At 38.7% G+C, this 14,390-nt stretch overlaps 1 protein-coding gene across 12 annotated transcripts in view; it reads right to left on the reverse strand.

Moving 5' to 3' along the window:
- Fry (FRY microtubule binding protein) overlaps positions 1-14,390 on the reverse strand; it is a 409,821-nt gene that overhangs the window by 376,981 nt on the left and 18,450 nt on the right. For 3 of the 12 annotated variants that reach the window (XM_076872116.1, XM_076872113.1, XM_076872105.1), the window contains exon 1: positions 52-203. The exons of the other annotated variants lie outside the window; for them this stretch is intronic. The gene's annotated coding sequence lies outside the window, so the exon portion shown is untranslated. Of the gene's footprint in view, positions 1-51; positions 204-14,390 lie in introns of those variants that run through there. 12 annotated transcript variants of the gene reach the window in all.

The following is a 14,390-nucleotide window of genomic DNA, read 5'->3' on the forward strand; positions in this document are numbered from 1 at the left end:
TAGCTTAAATAAATCAAGCAACTGTTAAAATGAGTGGAATAAAACACTTACCAATAAGCTTAAAATAAATGGCTATTGTCACACAAATGTATCTCAGATGCTCCAGAATTAACTAACCACACAACTTGGCTTTTTCAACATAGGATAGATGTGCCATTTGCTGACATTTCGCTGGAATCCCAGAGTTTTGCTTACTCCTCTGAGCAGCAGCAGATCAAGAGCTATTTCTTTGATTGAGTAATGACTGAAAACTATTTAAAAATAGTCAGGGTTCATTCCTAAAATAGAATTTTTCCATTTGACTGGTAACAAAGGTCCCTGTAGATTTGCCTGTACTGGCAAGGGAAAAGTGAGTCTATCTTAAGAGTTAAAATTTCAACTGTGCTTTCATTCTGCCAACACCCTGAATTTTGTAGTATGCTACAGAGGAGAAATTTTTTAAACTTGCACAACAATTTACTTTTGGGTAATATTGAGGGGAAAAAAAGGAAAAACAAGTATAGTCTCATTAAATCCAAGGATTAAAATATCATCTCTTGGTTGCCATTTAGCATATCCTAAATTGTATTATGAGAAGCAACCCAGGCTAAGAATCTCAAAACTGAAGTAGAAGTTACAGACTTACCTTTTGTTCTATGATGTAATGTGTATACGTCTACAGGCACATCTTTGATATTCAACTTTGATATTGCAACTAATGTTGCAAGATCATCAATGTCCTGACATCTCTTGGGCGTCCAATTAAATACGAAAGCAAGATAGTGCAGAAAATGTTTTATGGCCTTTCCTGTCATCACTTAAAAATGTCATCCTCTCAAATTAATTTTCATAAAAGCCTCTTTTGACCCCAGTGGCTATTCCTCCTAACATTCTCTCTCCTTCTTCCCCTTTAAGAGAAACTTGTGATATATTCTGTGATAATCATCATTTTCTTCTTTGGTATTTAACAGTTAAATAGAAGATTTTTCTTTACCGTTTTTTTTTTTTTTTCTTTTCAAACTCAATGTTTGGTTTCTTGGAAATAATGTTAACTGCCTCTCTTCTATCTTTATTGTCACCAAACTACAGGTGGATTTTTTTCCCCCTAGGGCTTTTCTTCATCTTTGCATCTCTCTCCTGGAATTTTTTTCAATTCCAGGATTTCCCACTGATCTTTCCAATTGCAAGTTCAAGGCAGGTCATTTATAAATTGAAACTCATTGGAAGGCTCATATTTCAGATCCCAATGGAACCCAATGTCTTAAGATCAAATGGAATAACAAAATCTACTTTTGTAGATTATCTCATAAGAGAATCAAATATAAAATAAATAAGAATCCCCACAAAAATATCCTACCTGGAATGCAGATGGAGCATCCGCTTCAAAAACTTCTTGGGGAACTCCAGGTTGTGGGACTGCAATGAACACTGAAAGATATCCCGGACCCTCTGACTTCACTTGCAAGTTTAGTGTAGACATAGCCTTCAAGACTTTGCTTTTTCTTGCCTGTGTTAATTTTTTTTAAATAGATTCCACTGTTGCTCTACTACCCACCTTCTTGATCACTTACTTGTACTCTAATCTATCATCCACCCTATGTTTGTAGGCCCCCAGTTCCACGTCCACCTCACATCTCTTCATCCTGTGGAATCTTGTCTCCCTGCTATCTCAGCAGCATCTTCTCTGAGGCAGCTATCTCATCAGCAATTCAAATGTAACTTGACCAAGATTGTTGTCTAAGACTCACCAGGACTCTCCCGCTGAGGCTGCTGAGTCCTGTCACCTGACTCTGCATCTTCCTCCAACTCCACTCTCATTGATTTGCCCCTTCTGGCCACAGAGCCTTCATCTTCCGGAAGGTGAATTTTCACTGGAGGTTTCAATGCATTCTTAAGTAACTTTGCATTCTTCTGGAGGCTACATGAGGGGGGTCCCACTCTTCTGATCCCTTAGGGTCATGTTAGAACCTTAAGGATACAAAATCAGAGTAATTCTGCATAATTCTATGGTTTAGCCATAGACTGAAAGGCCTTTTCCATTCTTTGCTTTGTTATAAGAGTTCCTATACAATCACCTTAAACAGGAAATAGAACATTTGACTTGTCGGAAACAAGGTGATTTTGGTGCCTCATGCTTTACATTTGATAATTTATAAATATAACTGATGCTATCAAGTAATATTCTACTGTACAATATTTTAATTCACTAGTGAATATATTCTGAAAAAGTGGCACCTACCTACAGAGGAAGGCAAACCACAACTTCCAGAAGCTTCTAGAATAGAAGCAAAATAGGCAGAATATGGACAAAATTTGGATCTGGTGGTCTTTCATGATGCACAGGACGCCTATTATTGAAACTAAAGCAAACACAGTCCAGCATTCCAGGAAGATTTGGAGTAAAGGATGGACCAGTTTTCTTTTGTGAACCTGGGTCCGAAATGATTTGGCAATAGGGGTGGAGATAGAAAACCGATTCTTACTTTCTGAAAGGCAAATCCACTGTGAACTTGCCATGAAAACTGGGTTCACTTTATGTTCTTCTATTGTTTATGTCCTATGGAAATCTGTAAGTACAGTAAGAACCTCAGAATTCACTTGTTCCAATCCTCTTGGTTTGCAAGTAAGGACTTAGAAACACATCAGGCACTCCTCCACCAAGGTCACAGGATAGGCCAGAGTGGCCGTGAGGTCAGGAGGCAGGGCTCCTGCCTCCTATCCAGTGTTTCTTCTACTGCCAAAGCTGCCCATGTTCTGGGAGCCACCTCCTTGTCTCATGTCAATGATGACAATTCTATCCTCCCTTCTATTCCAGATTGGACTCAGCAAGCCCCTCATCTTTGAATCTTTAGATTTCTTTTTCGTTTTTGTTTATTTTCACATTTGATACCTGTTCCTGACTCATGGAAGAGGTGGGTGGGCACACACAGATGCTGGGGTGGTTTAGATAAGAGGCAATCACAGGGCCTTTTGGTTTATTCTTAAACGTTCCATATGCAGAGGGCTCTATAGATTTTGTGGTTGTTGTCAGCATTTATTTTTTTGTTTCGTGCCACCTTCCTGAACTCTTGACTCATTTTTGATAAGTTGCACACATCCCTGTCACCTACATGTGGGGGCTTCTGCTCCGGATGCACTTTGAGAAGATAAGCTTCTTATCGCTTTAGTCATAGTCTACCCACAGGATTCGGGATTGATTTAATCATCTTCATCTCTTGATCCCAAACTGGAAATTTCGCTTCTGCGTGTGGCTGACCTTCCTGTTTTCCTCACGGAGGCTCGCTCCCCTTGCCCTTCGCCATCACCACTACCGGGCTGAGGGGGTCACAGCGCAGGTTACCTTCCTCCTGTTTTCCCAGATGGCACCGCAGAGCTTCCAGCTGTACCTCCACCACCTGATAAATCAGCTTCCAGTTTCATTCAGTCACTTGAGTTCTTTATCATGCTGCCCCCGTGGCACTAAATTTGCTTCTTGTTTTTAGTTTGAAGGCTTTGCACTTACTTTTTGCTCATGAATCATCCCTCATTTGACTCAATGCTCTGCTCAACCCCCAAGCTTCTCTCCCTGTTCCTGCCCGGGGTGAGCCTGCTGTGGCTCTGTGTGGGTCTGGCTTCTGCTTTACTGGTGATGTTGGCCACTGGGCAGGGGCTGGCCCTTCACTTGCTCGGGTCAGAACCTCCTGCATGTTGTATATCAGAAAAGCATGCTCCGACTCAAGTCATCAGTGTCACAACATCTAAGCCATCCCTACAGGAAGGGAGATGAGGTGAAGATAGGTGGACTGATACCTGGGACATGACCTCAGTTCAGATGGGACCTTGGATGCCCAGGACTGGACTAGATGTGGCTCCTTGGGCTTCCTGGCCTACCTTTCCACCATCCCATCCCCACCTGCAGCAGGTCCTCATTTAATATGTGCTGCTGCTCACTGTGATAGGATCTAATGGGTGGGGCTCTCTAATAGCACCTCCCCACCCCAAACATAATTGGCCTTTGAGCTACCACTGAAATGTCCGGCATTCTCTGGGTGTGCTCCGAACATTTGGCCCAACATGTGAGTCCATGAGTGTGCTCCTAGCATTTAGAAACATGTTTCCCCTCTGTGACCATGAGCTTCATGAGTGTCTGCTTCATATTTAGATTCCCGTAGTTGGGGTTTACCAAGGGATTAAAAATGAGATTGCTACCATTTCCCTGAATGGGATCCTTTAATCCCCAGTCCTGGGCCTTAGTACACAACTTCCATTTTGTAATGTTGACTTTGTTAGTGAATACACAGTGCAATAAATTGTTGGGAAATCAGAATGGTCCAGGGCTTACAGGTTCGTGGGGGAAATAGACTTTAAAGGATTTGTGCCACATGTCCAATGTGATTAGAGCGTATCTGAAGCACTGCCCCGGCGTAGCAGCTGGTGTGGGAGGTGGAAAGGAAGTCTGGAAATTATCTGCAGTAGCAAGTTCACTGAACTCTAGGCAAAAGGATCAGACAGAGAATTGTGTCTGCCCCTCGCGTCCCATGTGACCAGCTACACCTCTGTCCTGACTCCAGTCCATCAACAGCTCCATTAAGACTGACCTCTTACAGAAAAATGAGACAAGGAAAAGGAAAGGCCAGGAATTGGGCTACTTGGCTGAAGGGAAAATCCAAAGCAAATGTCAACCTCTGCACTGTTTCCACTGATAAAATAGCACCGAGTTAGGAAAAGTTCGTTTTCATTGACATCCCAGAATACCCTCCCCCTTACTGGATTGGCACGTAACTTTTTTATATCATCATCTTCTAGTCACCTGAGTAGGACATAGATTAGCCTGCTGTGCTGGTGAGATACTGACGGCTGCTTTTTTTTTTTTTTTTTTAATTTGTTCTAAGCAGGTGCAGTAGTGCTTGCCTATAATCCCAGCAACTCCGGCAGCTGAGGCAGGAGAATGGTGAGCTGAAAGCCAGTATCAGCAAAAACTGAAGTGCTAAGCAATTCAGTGAGACCCTGTCTCTAAATAAAATACAAAATAGGGCTGGGGATGTGGCTCAGTGGTTGAGTACCCCTGAGTTCAATCCCCCGTACTCCCCTCCCAAAAAAAAATTTGTTCTAATTAGTTATACATGACAGTAGAATGCATTTTGACACATTATACATAAATGGAGCATAACTTCTCATTTTTCTGATCCTGCATGATATGGAGTTACATCTTTCGTAATCATATACGTACTTAGGGTAATAATGTCCAATTCATTCTACTACCATTCCTACCTCTGTACCCCTTCTCCCCTTCCTTCACCACTACCCTCTGCTAATCCAAAATACCTCTATTCTTCCTTACCCCGCCCCATTGTGAATTAGCATCCACATATCAAAGAAAACATTTGCCCTTTGTTTCTTTGGGATTGGCTTATTTTGCTTAGCATAATATTCTCCAGTTCCATTTACCAGCAAATGCCATAATTTCATTCTTATATAAGGCTGAGTAATATTCCATTGTGTATAGGTACCACATTTTCTTTATCCATTCATCTGTTGAAGGACACTAGGTAGGTTCCATAATTGAACTATTATGAATAAACACTGATGCTATAAACATTGATGCTGCTATAAACACTGATGTGGCTGTATCACTATAGTATGTTGATTTTAAGTCCTTTGGGTATAACCCTAGGAGTGGGATAGCTGGGTCAAATGGTGGTTCCATTCCAAATTTTCTAAGCAATCTCCATACTACTTTCCAGAGTGATTGCACCAATTTCCTGTCCCACCAGCAATGTATGAGTGTGCCTTTTTCCCCACATCCTCACCAACATTTATTGTTGCCTGATTCTTGTGATGGCTGCCTTTTTATTCTAGTCCCATATCTGATCCTGGGTGCCCAGTGAACGTTTGCTGAATGAGCACTGAAAATAGAGCTACCACTGGGCGCTTCCTATGAGGCAGACTTCACCAATACTAGCACCTTTAATCCTCATTCATATAGACGCTGCTACTTTTCCATTTTATGGATTGGAAAACTGAGGCATAGGCAGGTCAAATAACTAGCTCCAGGTCACGTCCAAATCTGGCCCTGGAGTGTGTGTTCCCTGGTTGCTTCTCTGTTTTGAAAGGTAAAAGTAAAAATTATACACCTTTAAAGAAAAAAATGTTACTCCTCCCCAAAAGAAAATATTCCGATATGGAAGAAAGAGTTGTGAAGAAAACTACCTAAATACTAAAAGTAACAAGACTTTATAAAATTTCCATGACAATATATGAGAAAAAATACTGGTGGCAATCTCAGAATAGCCCAACTGTGTTCTCTATTGCTTGGAAAAATCTGTGGCCTTGCTTTGTTTGTCCTTTTATACTAGATTTATTTTTTCTTTTAAGGGTTATGACTCTAAATTTTGAAAAATGTTTACATATGTAAAATTCTTTGCCTTATCATCATGAATATGCATTTACTTTAACAGTGTCAACAAAAGAGGGGAGGGGTATGGGGGTAGAAAGGAGAGTAGAATGAATCTGACATTATTACCCTATGTGCATATATGACTATATGACTGGTGTGATTCTACATCACATACATGTACAACTAGAAGAATGAGAATTACACTCCATTTATGTAAACAAAATATATGTGTGTGTGTATATACACATATATGCATATATAAGCATAGTTTTGAAATATTTCAGAACACTGAAAAAATAGTATAAAATATCAAACACTTTATGCTTAATGTCATATTTTTGGAGAACTATCTAAGCACATTCATTTATCTTGTCTGAATATAGCAACTTCAAATCAATTCATTATTCCCCTAGGGAAGTTATTTCTCCTAAGTGTAAAGAAAAAAAAATCTCTTATATGGCTATATCTAAAATGTAACTGGAAAAAATGCTATCATTTACATATTTCAAAAACTATTAAACAAAGTACTACCTCTAAACTTCTTTAACCAAGTCCACAGTAAGAAATTCATGCCATATCACAGTCCATACCCACAGAGGTACACATATATTTGCATGTGCATGAAATTTTTTTGCAGAATATTAACCTTATAACACATGATGTACTTTGGTATTTCTAGTCTCTTCTATTTAGTTTTTCAAAAGTAGCTGCCCTTAACTCACTAATCACTTCGGATCCACAGATGTGTCCTTGATGGTTTATGCTCTGGATTTTTTTCAAGATAAAACAGTAGAATTTGGAGTTCACAACTTTCTCTCTTTGATCCTAGAAGTGATGGGTTCCTCAGAGTTTACTGGATATAAGACCCAAGAAAAACTGTGGTCTCAAGCAGCCAAGAGAGGCACCAAGTCAGTGCAGGGTGCACTTCCCCCATTTTCTAGGGACAATGGCCTCCTGATTAATTACTTTGCAAATTACTCATTATAACTTGGCTTTGCAAAGTTGGTCCTTCGTCCAGTTATTGCTGCCAGATTTCCTGTTTACTCTGAACTCAGTGTGTTAGGTTATTGTCCCCTTTGCAAAGCATTTTAGACAAGGAAAAAAAGGTGAATATAATCAAAAAAAGGAAAAAAAAAATCAATCCAAAGATTCCCAGCATCATTTAAAGATACACTTTGGCAAAGAAATTCTGAACATGAACTGACTATAAATGAAGTATCAGAGCCTACTGCAAAGACGAAAGGGACCCGAATGATTTTATAGCTAATGGTTCAAAGGTTTCCCATGGGAGGATTAACTGGCACTGCTTTCTCCTGGCAGTCAACGGTGCAGCCCACCACCAGTCCCTTGGATTATCTCTTAGTCAGAGAGATTCCAAGATACATTTTTTCCATATTACTAAACTAAAAGGCAGGGGCACAGCACTCCTGAGAGTACACTGATTGACATTTTCTTCCTGCATCGTCCTCATTTTGCCCCACATCATGTGGATGTGTATACCAACTTCAATTGAACTGGTCAAGCCACGCATATTTGTGTTGTTAATTTTAGAGTTAACAAAAGCTCCAATAAGAAATTTCTTCTTGGAAGGATAGGAAACGCATGAGTTTGTCTCTATGTCTCTCTTTCCTACCTCCACACCACTCCAAGGAGGAATGCAGACCAACCTTTAGTAATCATGTTCTTTTGTTTGTAAAGAGGCAACACATTTATATATAAGTTACTCAGGATCACCTAAGAAGAAGAGCAGTTTCTTGGCGGATGCTAACCAGCCTTTTCTAAATTGCCACGGGGCCATGTTCATGATTTAGGGAGGTTCAGAAAGGTCTGCACAGGGTCATTCACTATAGCTATTAAAACCACAGTCAGTATTAAAGGTACTGGTACCTTCCTTTATCATGCCTCCCATAGGCAAGGGCAAACACCTTGGGCCCTAACCAGCTGATTTCTGTGCCAACCTGATGTGTGCTAATGGAAAAGTAAACAGACTCGAAGACAGGAACAAGTCCTAAGAGCACTAGTAGCCTTGAGGTCCAAGGGAACTTATTCTTACTTCTCAGCATAAAAATTGACTTTGATTCATCATGAAGTCTTAAAAGGCAGATGTCTGCAATACTGTAATACCAAGTCCAAGCACCAGACCATGGTTTGCTGGTGAAAAAGTCTCTAACAAAGATTATTTGGAAGATACTATAAGGCAATAGGTTATTTTGTAGCAGTTTATTTCTAAATACCTTAGGATCTGATGTTGGTCTAAACCTAAAATCAACTTTACAGCACCCTAAGACCTTGCAATCATTAATGTTTGGAGTGTTTTGGACACATTTCCAGGTACAAGAAATCATACTATCTTCCCTTCAGGCATTCAGAATAGAAATATTTACTTGCCATATGGGTTCAAATATAACACACTCCTGTGGACTAAAAAGTGATTATGTAAACACTACGGGAAAACCTTCTCTGTGCCTTATGTTCCAAAACATGATTAGTTTAAAAGCAGAATAGACCCCAAGTGGTAAATTCTGTGAATCATTTATTTTTCTGACACTCGTACTTAAATAAATACTCTTCATTGAGCAAGAAGATAATAAACAAAACAAATATAGCACATGTGGGGGTGGAGAAATGAGCCCGACATTTTCCCTAGTGTCTGGATTTGAATATTATATTTGTAATTATAGATTCATAGGCAGGACTGTTATAGGCTGAAGTGCAAAATGAGTGAGAAGAGATCATTTCCTGGGTAAAGTCAAGTCAGATCATTTTGTAAAGTAAAATACCATCAATCTTTCTTCCTTTATTTTCTTCTTTTTAAGCAAAAAACACAGGATGCCTTTTAGTTTAATGATTCAAGTTTCCAGGTAAACAAATTAGAAATGCAGAAACACAATATATGGTCTGATACTGACAAGCCTGCAGAGCCCAGCTGAATAGGGCATCTGCCCCGGGTAATTTTCAGAGTCATTAGGATGCCACTTAAACACATGCACACCCCAAAATCATCTCGGAGGCTGATTTCCCTCTCCCTGCAGATCTCATTATGACATGATAGTCAAAAGTCAGACGTGATGAAATGATCATCTCCCTTCAGTGAAGCAGAGAAAGTGACGTCCTTTTCGTGTTTTTCTCTAACAAGAATGGGACTGGGGGATTTAAAGAACTCTTGCTCTGACCCTAATTATTTCTGACCTGTCCATTTTTCACTGCATCTAAAGGTCTTACCTCCACTGAGCACTGTCCATACTCTCATTTACCCCTTATAACAAACCCATGACGTAGGCATTATAATCCCCATTTTACAGATGAGAAGACAGAGTACCTACTGTGTGCTGGGTCCTGGTCAGGGAGCTGGGTTATGATTACTTACTGAGCACAGCAGCAAAGGCCTGGATTTGTCTGACTCTGGTTTACTTGAGCAGAGATTTCCTCCTTCGTCATTGCTGTTACCCTGATGTCAGGGCCAAACTCTAATGAAGGGTGGACAATGAGGGACAAATCTAGACTTGTCTACAATACTACATCCAGACTGCTCAGCTGCCTTCAAGGTTAACCCCCAAATCCAATGCTTGTGTTAGTGGCCAGGATCCAGAGGGTCTGTCTCTCCTTCCCCATTCTCAAAGCAGGGTCCAACTCACCAGGGATTTTGCACAGTAAATTCCAGGGCAGCTTCATTGTGAAGGGAGGGAGACAGGCAGGGGCACTATTTTGGGAAACACCAGGGAAAGTAAACATACAAACTACTGGATACATTTTCCTATTGGAATCAAATGGCCTGATCATTTAATAGGAAAGAAAAAAAAATTATTTTCTATAAACAAATCTAAAAAAAGAAAATGGAATAATTTTTAATTATTCTATGAACTTGATTAGTAGAAAAAAGCAACTAAGGGGCTGAGGTAGAGCGCTTGCCTAGCATGTGTGAGGCACTGGGTTTCATTCTCAGCATCGCATATAAATAAATAAAAATAAAGGTCAAAATGTCATTCAACAACTAAAAAAGAAAAAAGCAACTAAATCCTTCTGGTCCAGAATGGTTTGGAAACCTACATTATCTGGTTTCAGCAGGTTAAATTATTAGTTTTGTTGAACAACTGCTCTATCTCCAGGTGACTGGCATTGGTGGACGAAAAAAAAAACCAACAAGACAAAAAGAATATGAAAAACTCTAGTGTGAACTGAAAAGGGGGGAATTAACTGCTGCTCTAGGACAAGAACTTGGAAGCTGTGGGAGCCACCAGGCTTCTCCATATAACGGAAAGTGTCCTGATCTATTATGCTATTTACAGCCACTGTCACCACAACTATATAAAAGTTTTAAACAAGCAAACAGTAGATGTTCAATATCTCACAGGCTAAATGCATCTTCTCATAATGCTGAAACGAACATGAAGAAGTAAATAAATATCATTAGAGGTCTAACAAAATAAGGAGACATTATCTCCATTGCATGGAGAAATTGATTTATTAAAAATAAATAAACTATTTTTTGGATTATTAAGCATGTAGTAGGAAAGACAATTTCTCAAGGATGTATATACATATATACAAAGTCCTCCAGTCATTTAGTTCATGGCCAGTACCTTATATCTGAGAGACATATGATTCTAAATATATTTAAGTCTCTCTTTGCTTATAAAAAGTTGCATTGAGGGCTGGGGACATGGCTCAGCAGTAGAGCACTTGCTGGTATGCATGAGACCCTGGATTCAATCCCTAGCACTTAAAAAAAAAAAAAAGTTGCATTTACCTGGACAACGATGTGAGTTCTTCAAAACTTCCATTTTATCTCCTTTTAGGTTGTTATTAATTTCATTGTCAATCATTACTGTTGATAATATGCAATAAACATGATTTTTGGATAAGGTACAACGAGAAGACTGATTTCAGGTAGAGCTGTATAAAAGGCATTACACCTACAGTTTCTAAAGCATTTCCAACTTAAAAAATTGTAAGGTGTATTTCAGAAATATACCAATTTCATTATGGTAAGCCAGAATCTATTCTGCAAATTAAATTCTTTTCTGAGAATAATCAGAAGCAATAAATGTCACTGCCTTGGATTAAATGTTGTCAATTCTAATTCTCTTACTATTTTTTAAAGTGTAAGCACTTTTAAAAGAGCTCCTTCTAGCATCTGAGAGGTCTGGAGCCACTCAGGTAGCTGCAGGAAATAGCTGTACATTAAAGGATTCCAGTGTGGATGAAAAGTACCATGACAATCCAGAGAGGAAAAAAGGACTACAAAAACAGGGAGAGTAAGTAAGAAAGTACCCACATCTGGACTAACTTAGCTTAATGGACAAACGGTTCTTCACACATAGGTTTACAGCCCCAGAAGGCACATTATAATGTCCACACAGATGGCCCAAGGATCCATCCAGAGAAGGAGAGCTAACTTCAGCTCTATCTCTGAAGACACAAGAGAGTGGCTGCATATCAGAAAGATTGCCAACCCAGAGTAGAACATATGAAAAACCAGCAATATTTGGAACTTATTCCTCTGTGTTGACTAGATGAGGCTTTATTGTACTTGTGAAGTGGTACAAGATAAACTATAAATTGCCCGGGAAGCACAAAGCCCTGAGTTCTTTCTCCACACCATAAAACAAAACAAAACAAAAAAGGTGGTATTTCTCAAATCAAAGAGAAAAGGAAGTTTAACCCTTATAAAATGGAACTAAGCTATTGCAGATGCCAAAGAAGGTGCTCTATTTGTAAACAGAAGGATCTACCGGTTTCTAAGCAGTAATGATTCCCAAACCATATATGATATCAACTATGAGATAACTAGATAAACACCAGTCATTCACCACTATCTTCTGCTTTGGTTGGTTAAGAGATAATCTTTTCCTTGAGTAGAGACATATCATCTTATTTAATATGTGTTCAAATAAAATAGATGCCACCTTGGAAAGTTTCACAAACAAGTAAATCCATCCATAAAATTCCAGAAACATCATTCAAGTCCACAGATAAAACTCACCAGTAGACCTAACAGTTCAAAGGGTTAACAGAAGGTTAATTTAGCCGACCAAATAGATGACGCAAAATACAAGTTATTTAGACTATCTGCTTTCTGGATGCAGTGGTGCACACCTATGATCCCAGTGACCGGGAGCCTGAGCCCAGAGGATCTCAAGCTCAAGGCCAGCCTTGGCAACTTAGTGAGAGCCTGTCTCAAATTTTAAAAATACAAAAAGGTCTGGAGATGTAGCTCAGTGGTAAAACACCCTTAGGTTCAAAGTAAGGTTGAATCTTCCCTAAAATACTGACAGTAAGACTGATTAAAAACATGGAAGTTTTTTTGATATCAAAACTGGAAGTTCCATACTTTTTTCTCTGGAATGTATATTGGATCCATACATTACAGACTGTGTATGACACGATAGTTAAACAGTGCCCACGTTCTCACAATCTAATTACATGGGAAACAGGGCTTGATTAAGACTTGATTACTTGATTTTGATGTATATTATTTCAGACTAGTCACTTTTTAAAAGGAGATTTTGGTTTGAAATGAGAATAGATATACAATAAAGCACAATCTCTGGGATGTGGCAAAGGCAGTTCCAGGAAAAGTTTATGCGTGCCCACATAAAATAAAAATCAGAAGATTCCAAATAAATAACCTAATGATGCATCTCAAGATCTTAGAAAAACAAAACGAACCATTCCCAAAACCAGTAGAAGGAAAGAAATAATGAAAAGCAGAGTGGAAACTAAGGAAGTAGAGAATAAAAGAACAATAAAAGAGATCCATGAAACAGAGTTGGTTCTTTGAAAAGATAAGCAAGAATGATAAACCCTTAGCCAGACCAACCCAAAGAAAGAGAGAAGAGTCAGGTGTGGTGGGGTATGCTTGTAATCCCAGTGGCTCAGGAAGCTGAGGCAGAATTCAAGGCCAGCCTCATGATACTCCACCATGATATCTCACCTGAGTAATTAAGCAAGGCCCTGTCTCTAAATAAAATATAAAAAGGGCTCAGTGGTAAGTGCCCCTGGGTTCAATTCTAGATACAAAAAAAAAAAAAAAAAAAAAACCCACAAAAAAACCCAAATTAATAAAATTAAGGATGAAAAATGAGATATCACAATAAAAATAAAGATACTGTGTCCATCTACAACTAAAAAGAAAAAAATTTTTTAAAAGGGGTGTTGCTGGAGTTGTAGTTCAGTGGTACAGCACTTGCCTTGCATGCGTGGGGCCCTGGGTTTGATTCTCAGCACCACACAAAAATAAATAAATAAAAATAAAGAGATTGTGTTCATTTACAACTAAATATATATATATATATATATATATATATATATATATATATATATATATATATAATTAAAAAAAAGAAAAATGAGATATCACAACAGATACTACTGAAATCCAGAGGCTCATTAGTAACTATTTTAAAAACTTACACTCAAAAACTTATACTCAAAACTTATTCTCAAGTCCAGAGAAACAGATAAATTCTAAACACATATTACCTGCCAAAATGGAACCCAGAAAAATTAAACTGACCCATAACCAGCAGTGAGATTAAAACTGTAATAAAAAGCCCCTCCCAACACACCAAAGCCCAGGACCAAACAGATCCACAGCTGAATTCTACCAGATTTTTTAAAGACCTAACTTTAGTGTTTCTCAAATTATTCCATAAATAGAAAGGAAACACTCCAAAGTATAAGACAAGTATCTGCCTGATACCAAAAACCAGGTAAGGACATTTTCAAGGGGAAAAAAAAAAAAAAAACAACTATAGGCCTGTATCACTGATGAACATAGATGCTAAAATATTAGCAAATCAAACTCGACAACACATTAAAAAGATCACACATCATGACCAAGTTGGTTTCATTCCAGGGATTTGAGGTTGATTCAATATACACAAATCCATAACTGCAAAACACCACAGAAATGGAACCAAGGACAAGCCCATGATCAGCTCAATAGATGCAAAAAAAGCCTTTGACAAAACTCAATGACCTTTCATTAAAACAAAACAAAACAAAAACCCTGAAGAAACTAGAGTCATAAGGA

This window comes from Callospermophilus lateralis, chromosome 12 (genome assembly GCF_048772815.1).
Source record: "Callospermophilus lateralis isolate mCalLat2 chromosome 12, mCalLat2.hap1, whole genome shotgun sequence".
Taxonomy (NCBI): domain Eukaryota; kingdom Metazoa; phylum Chordata; class Mammalia; order Rodentia; family Sciuridae; genus Callospermophilus; species Callospermophilus lateralis.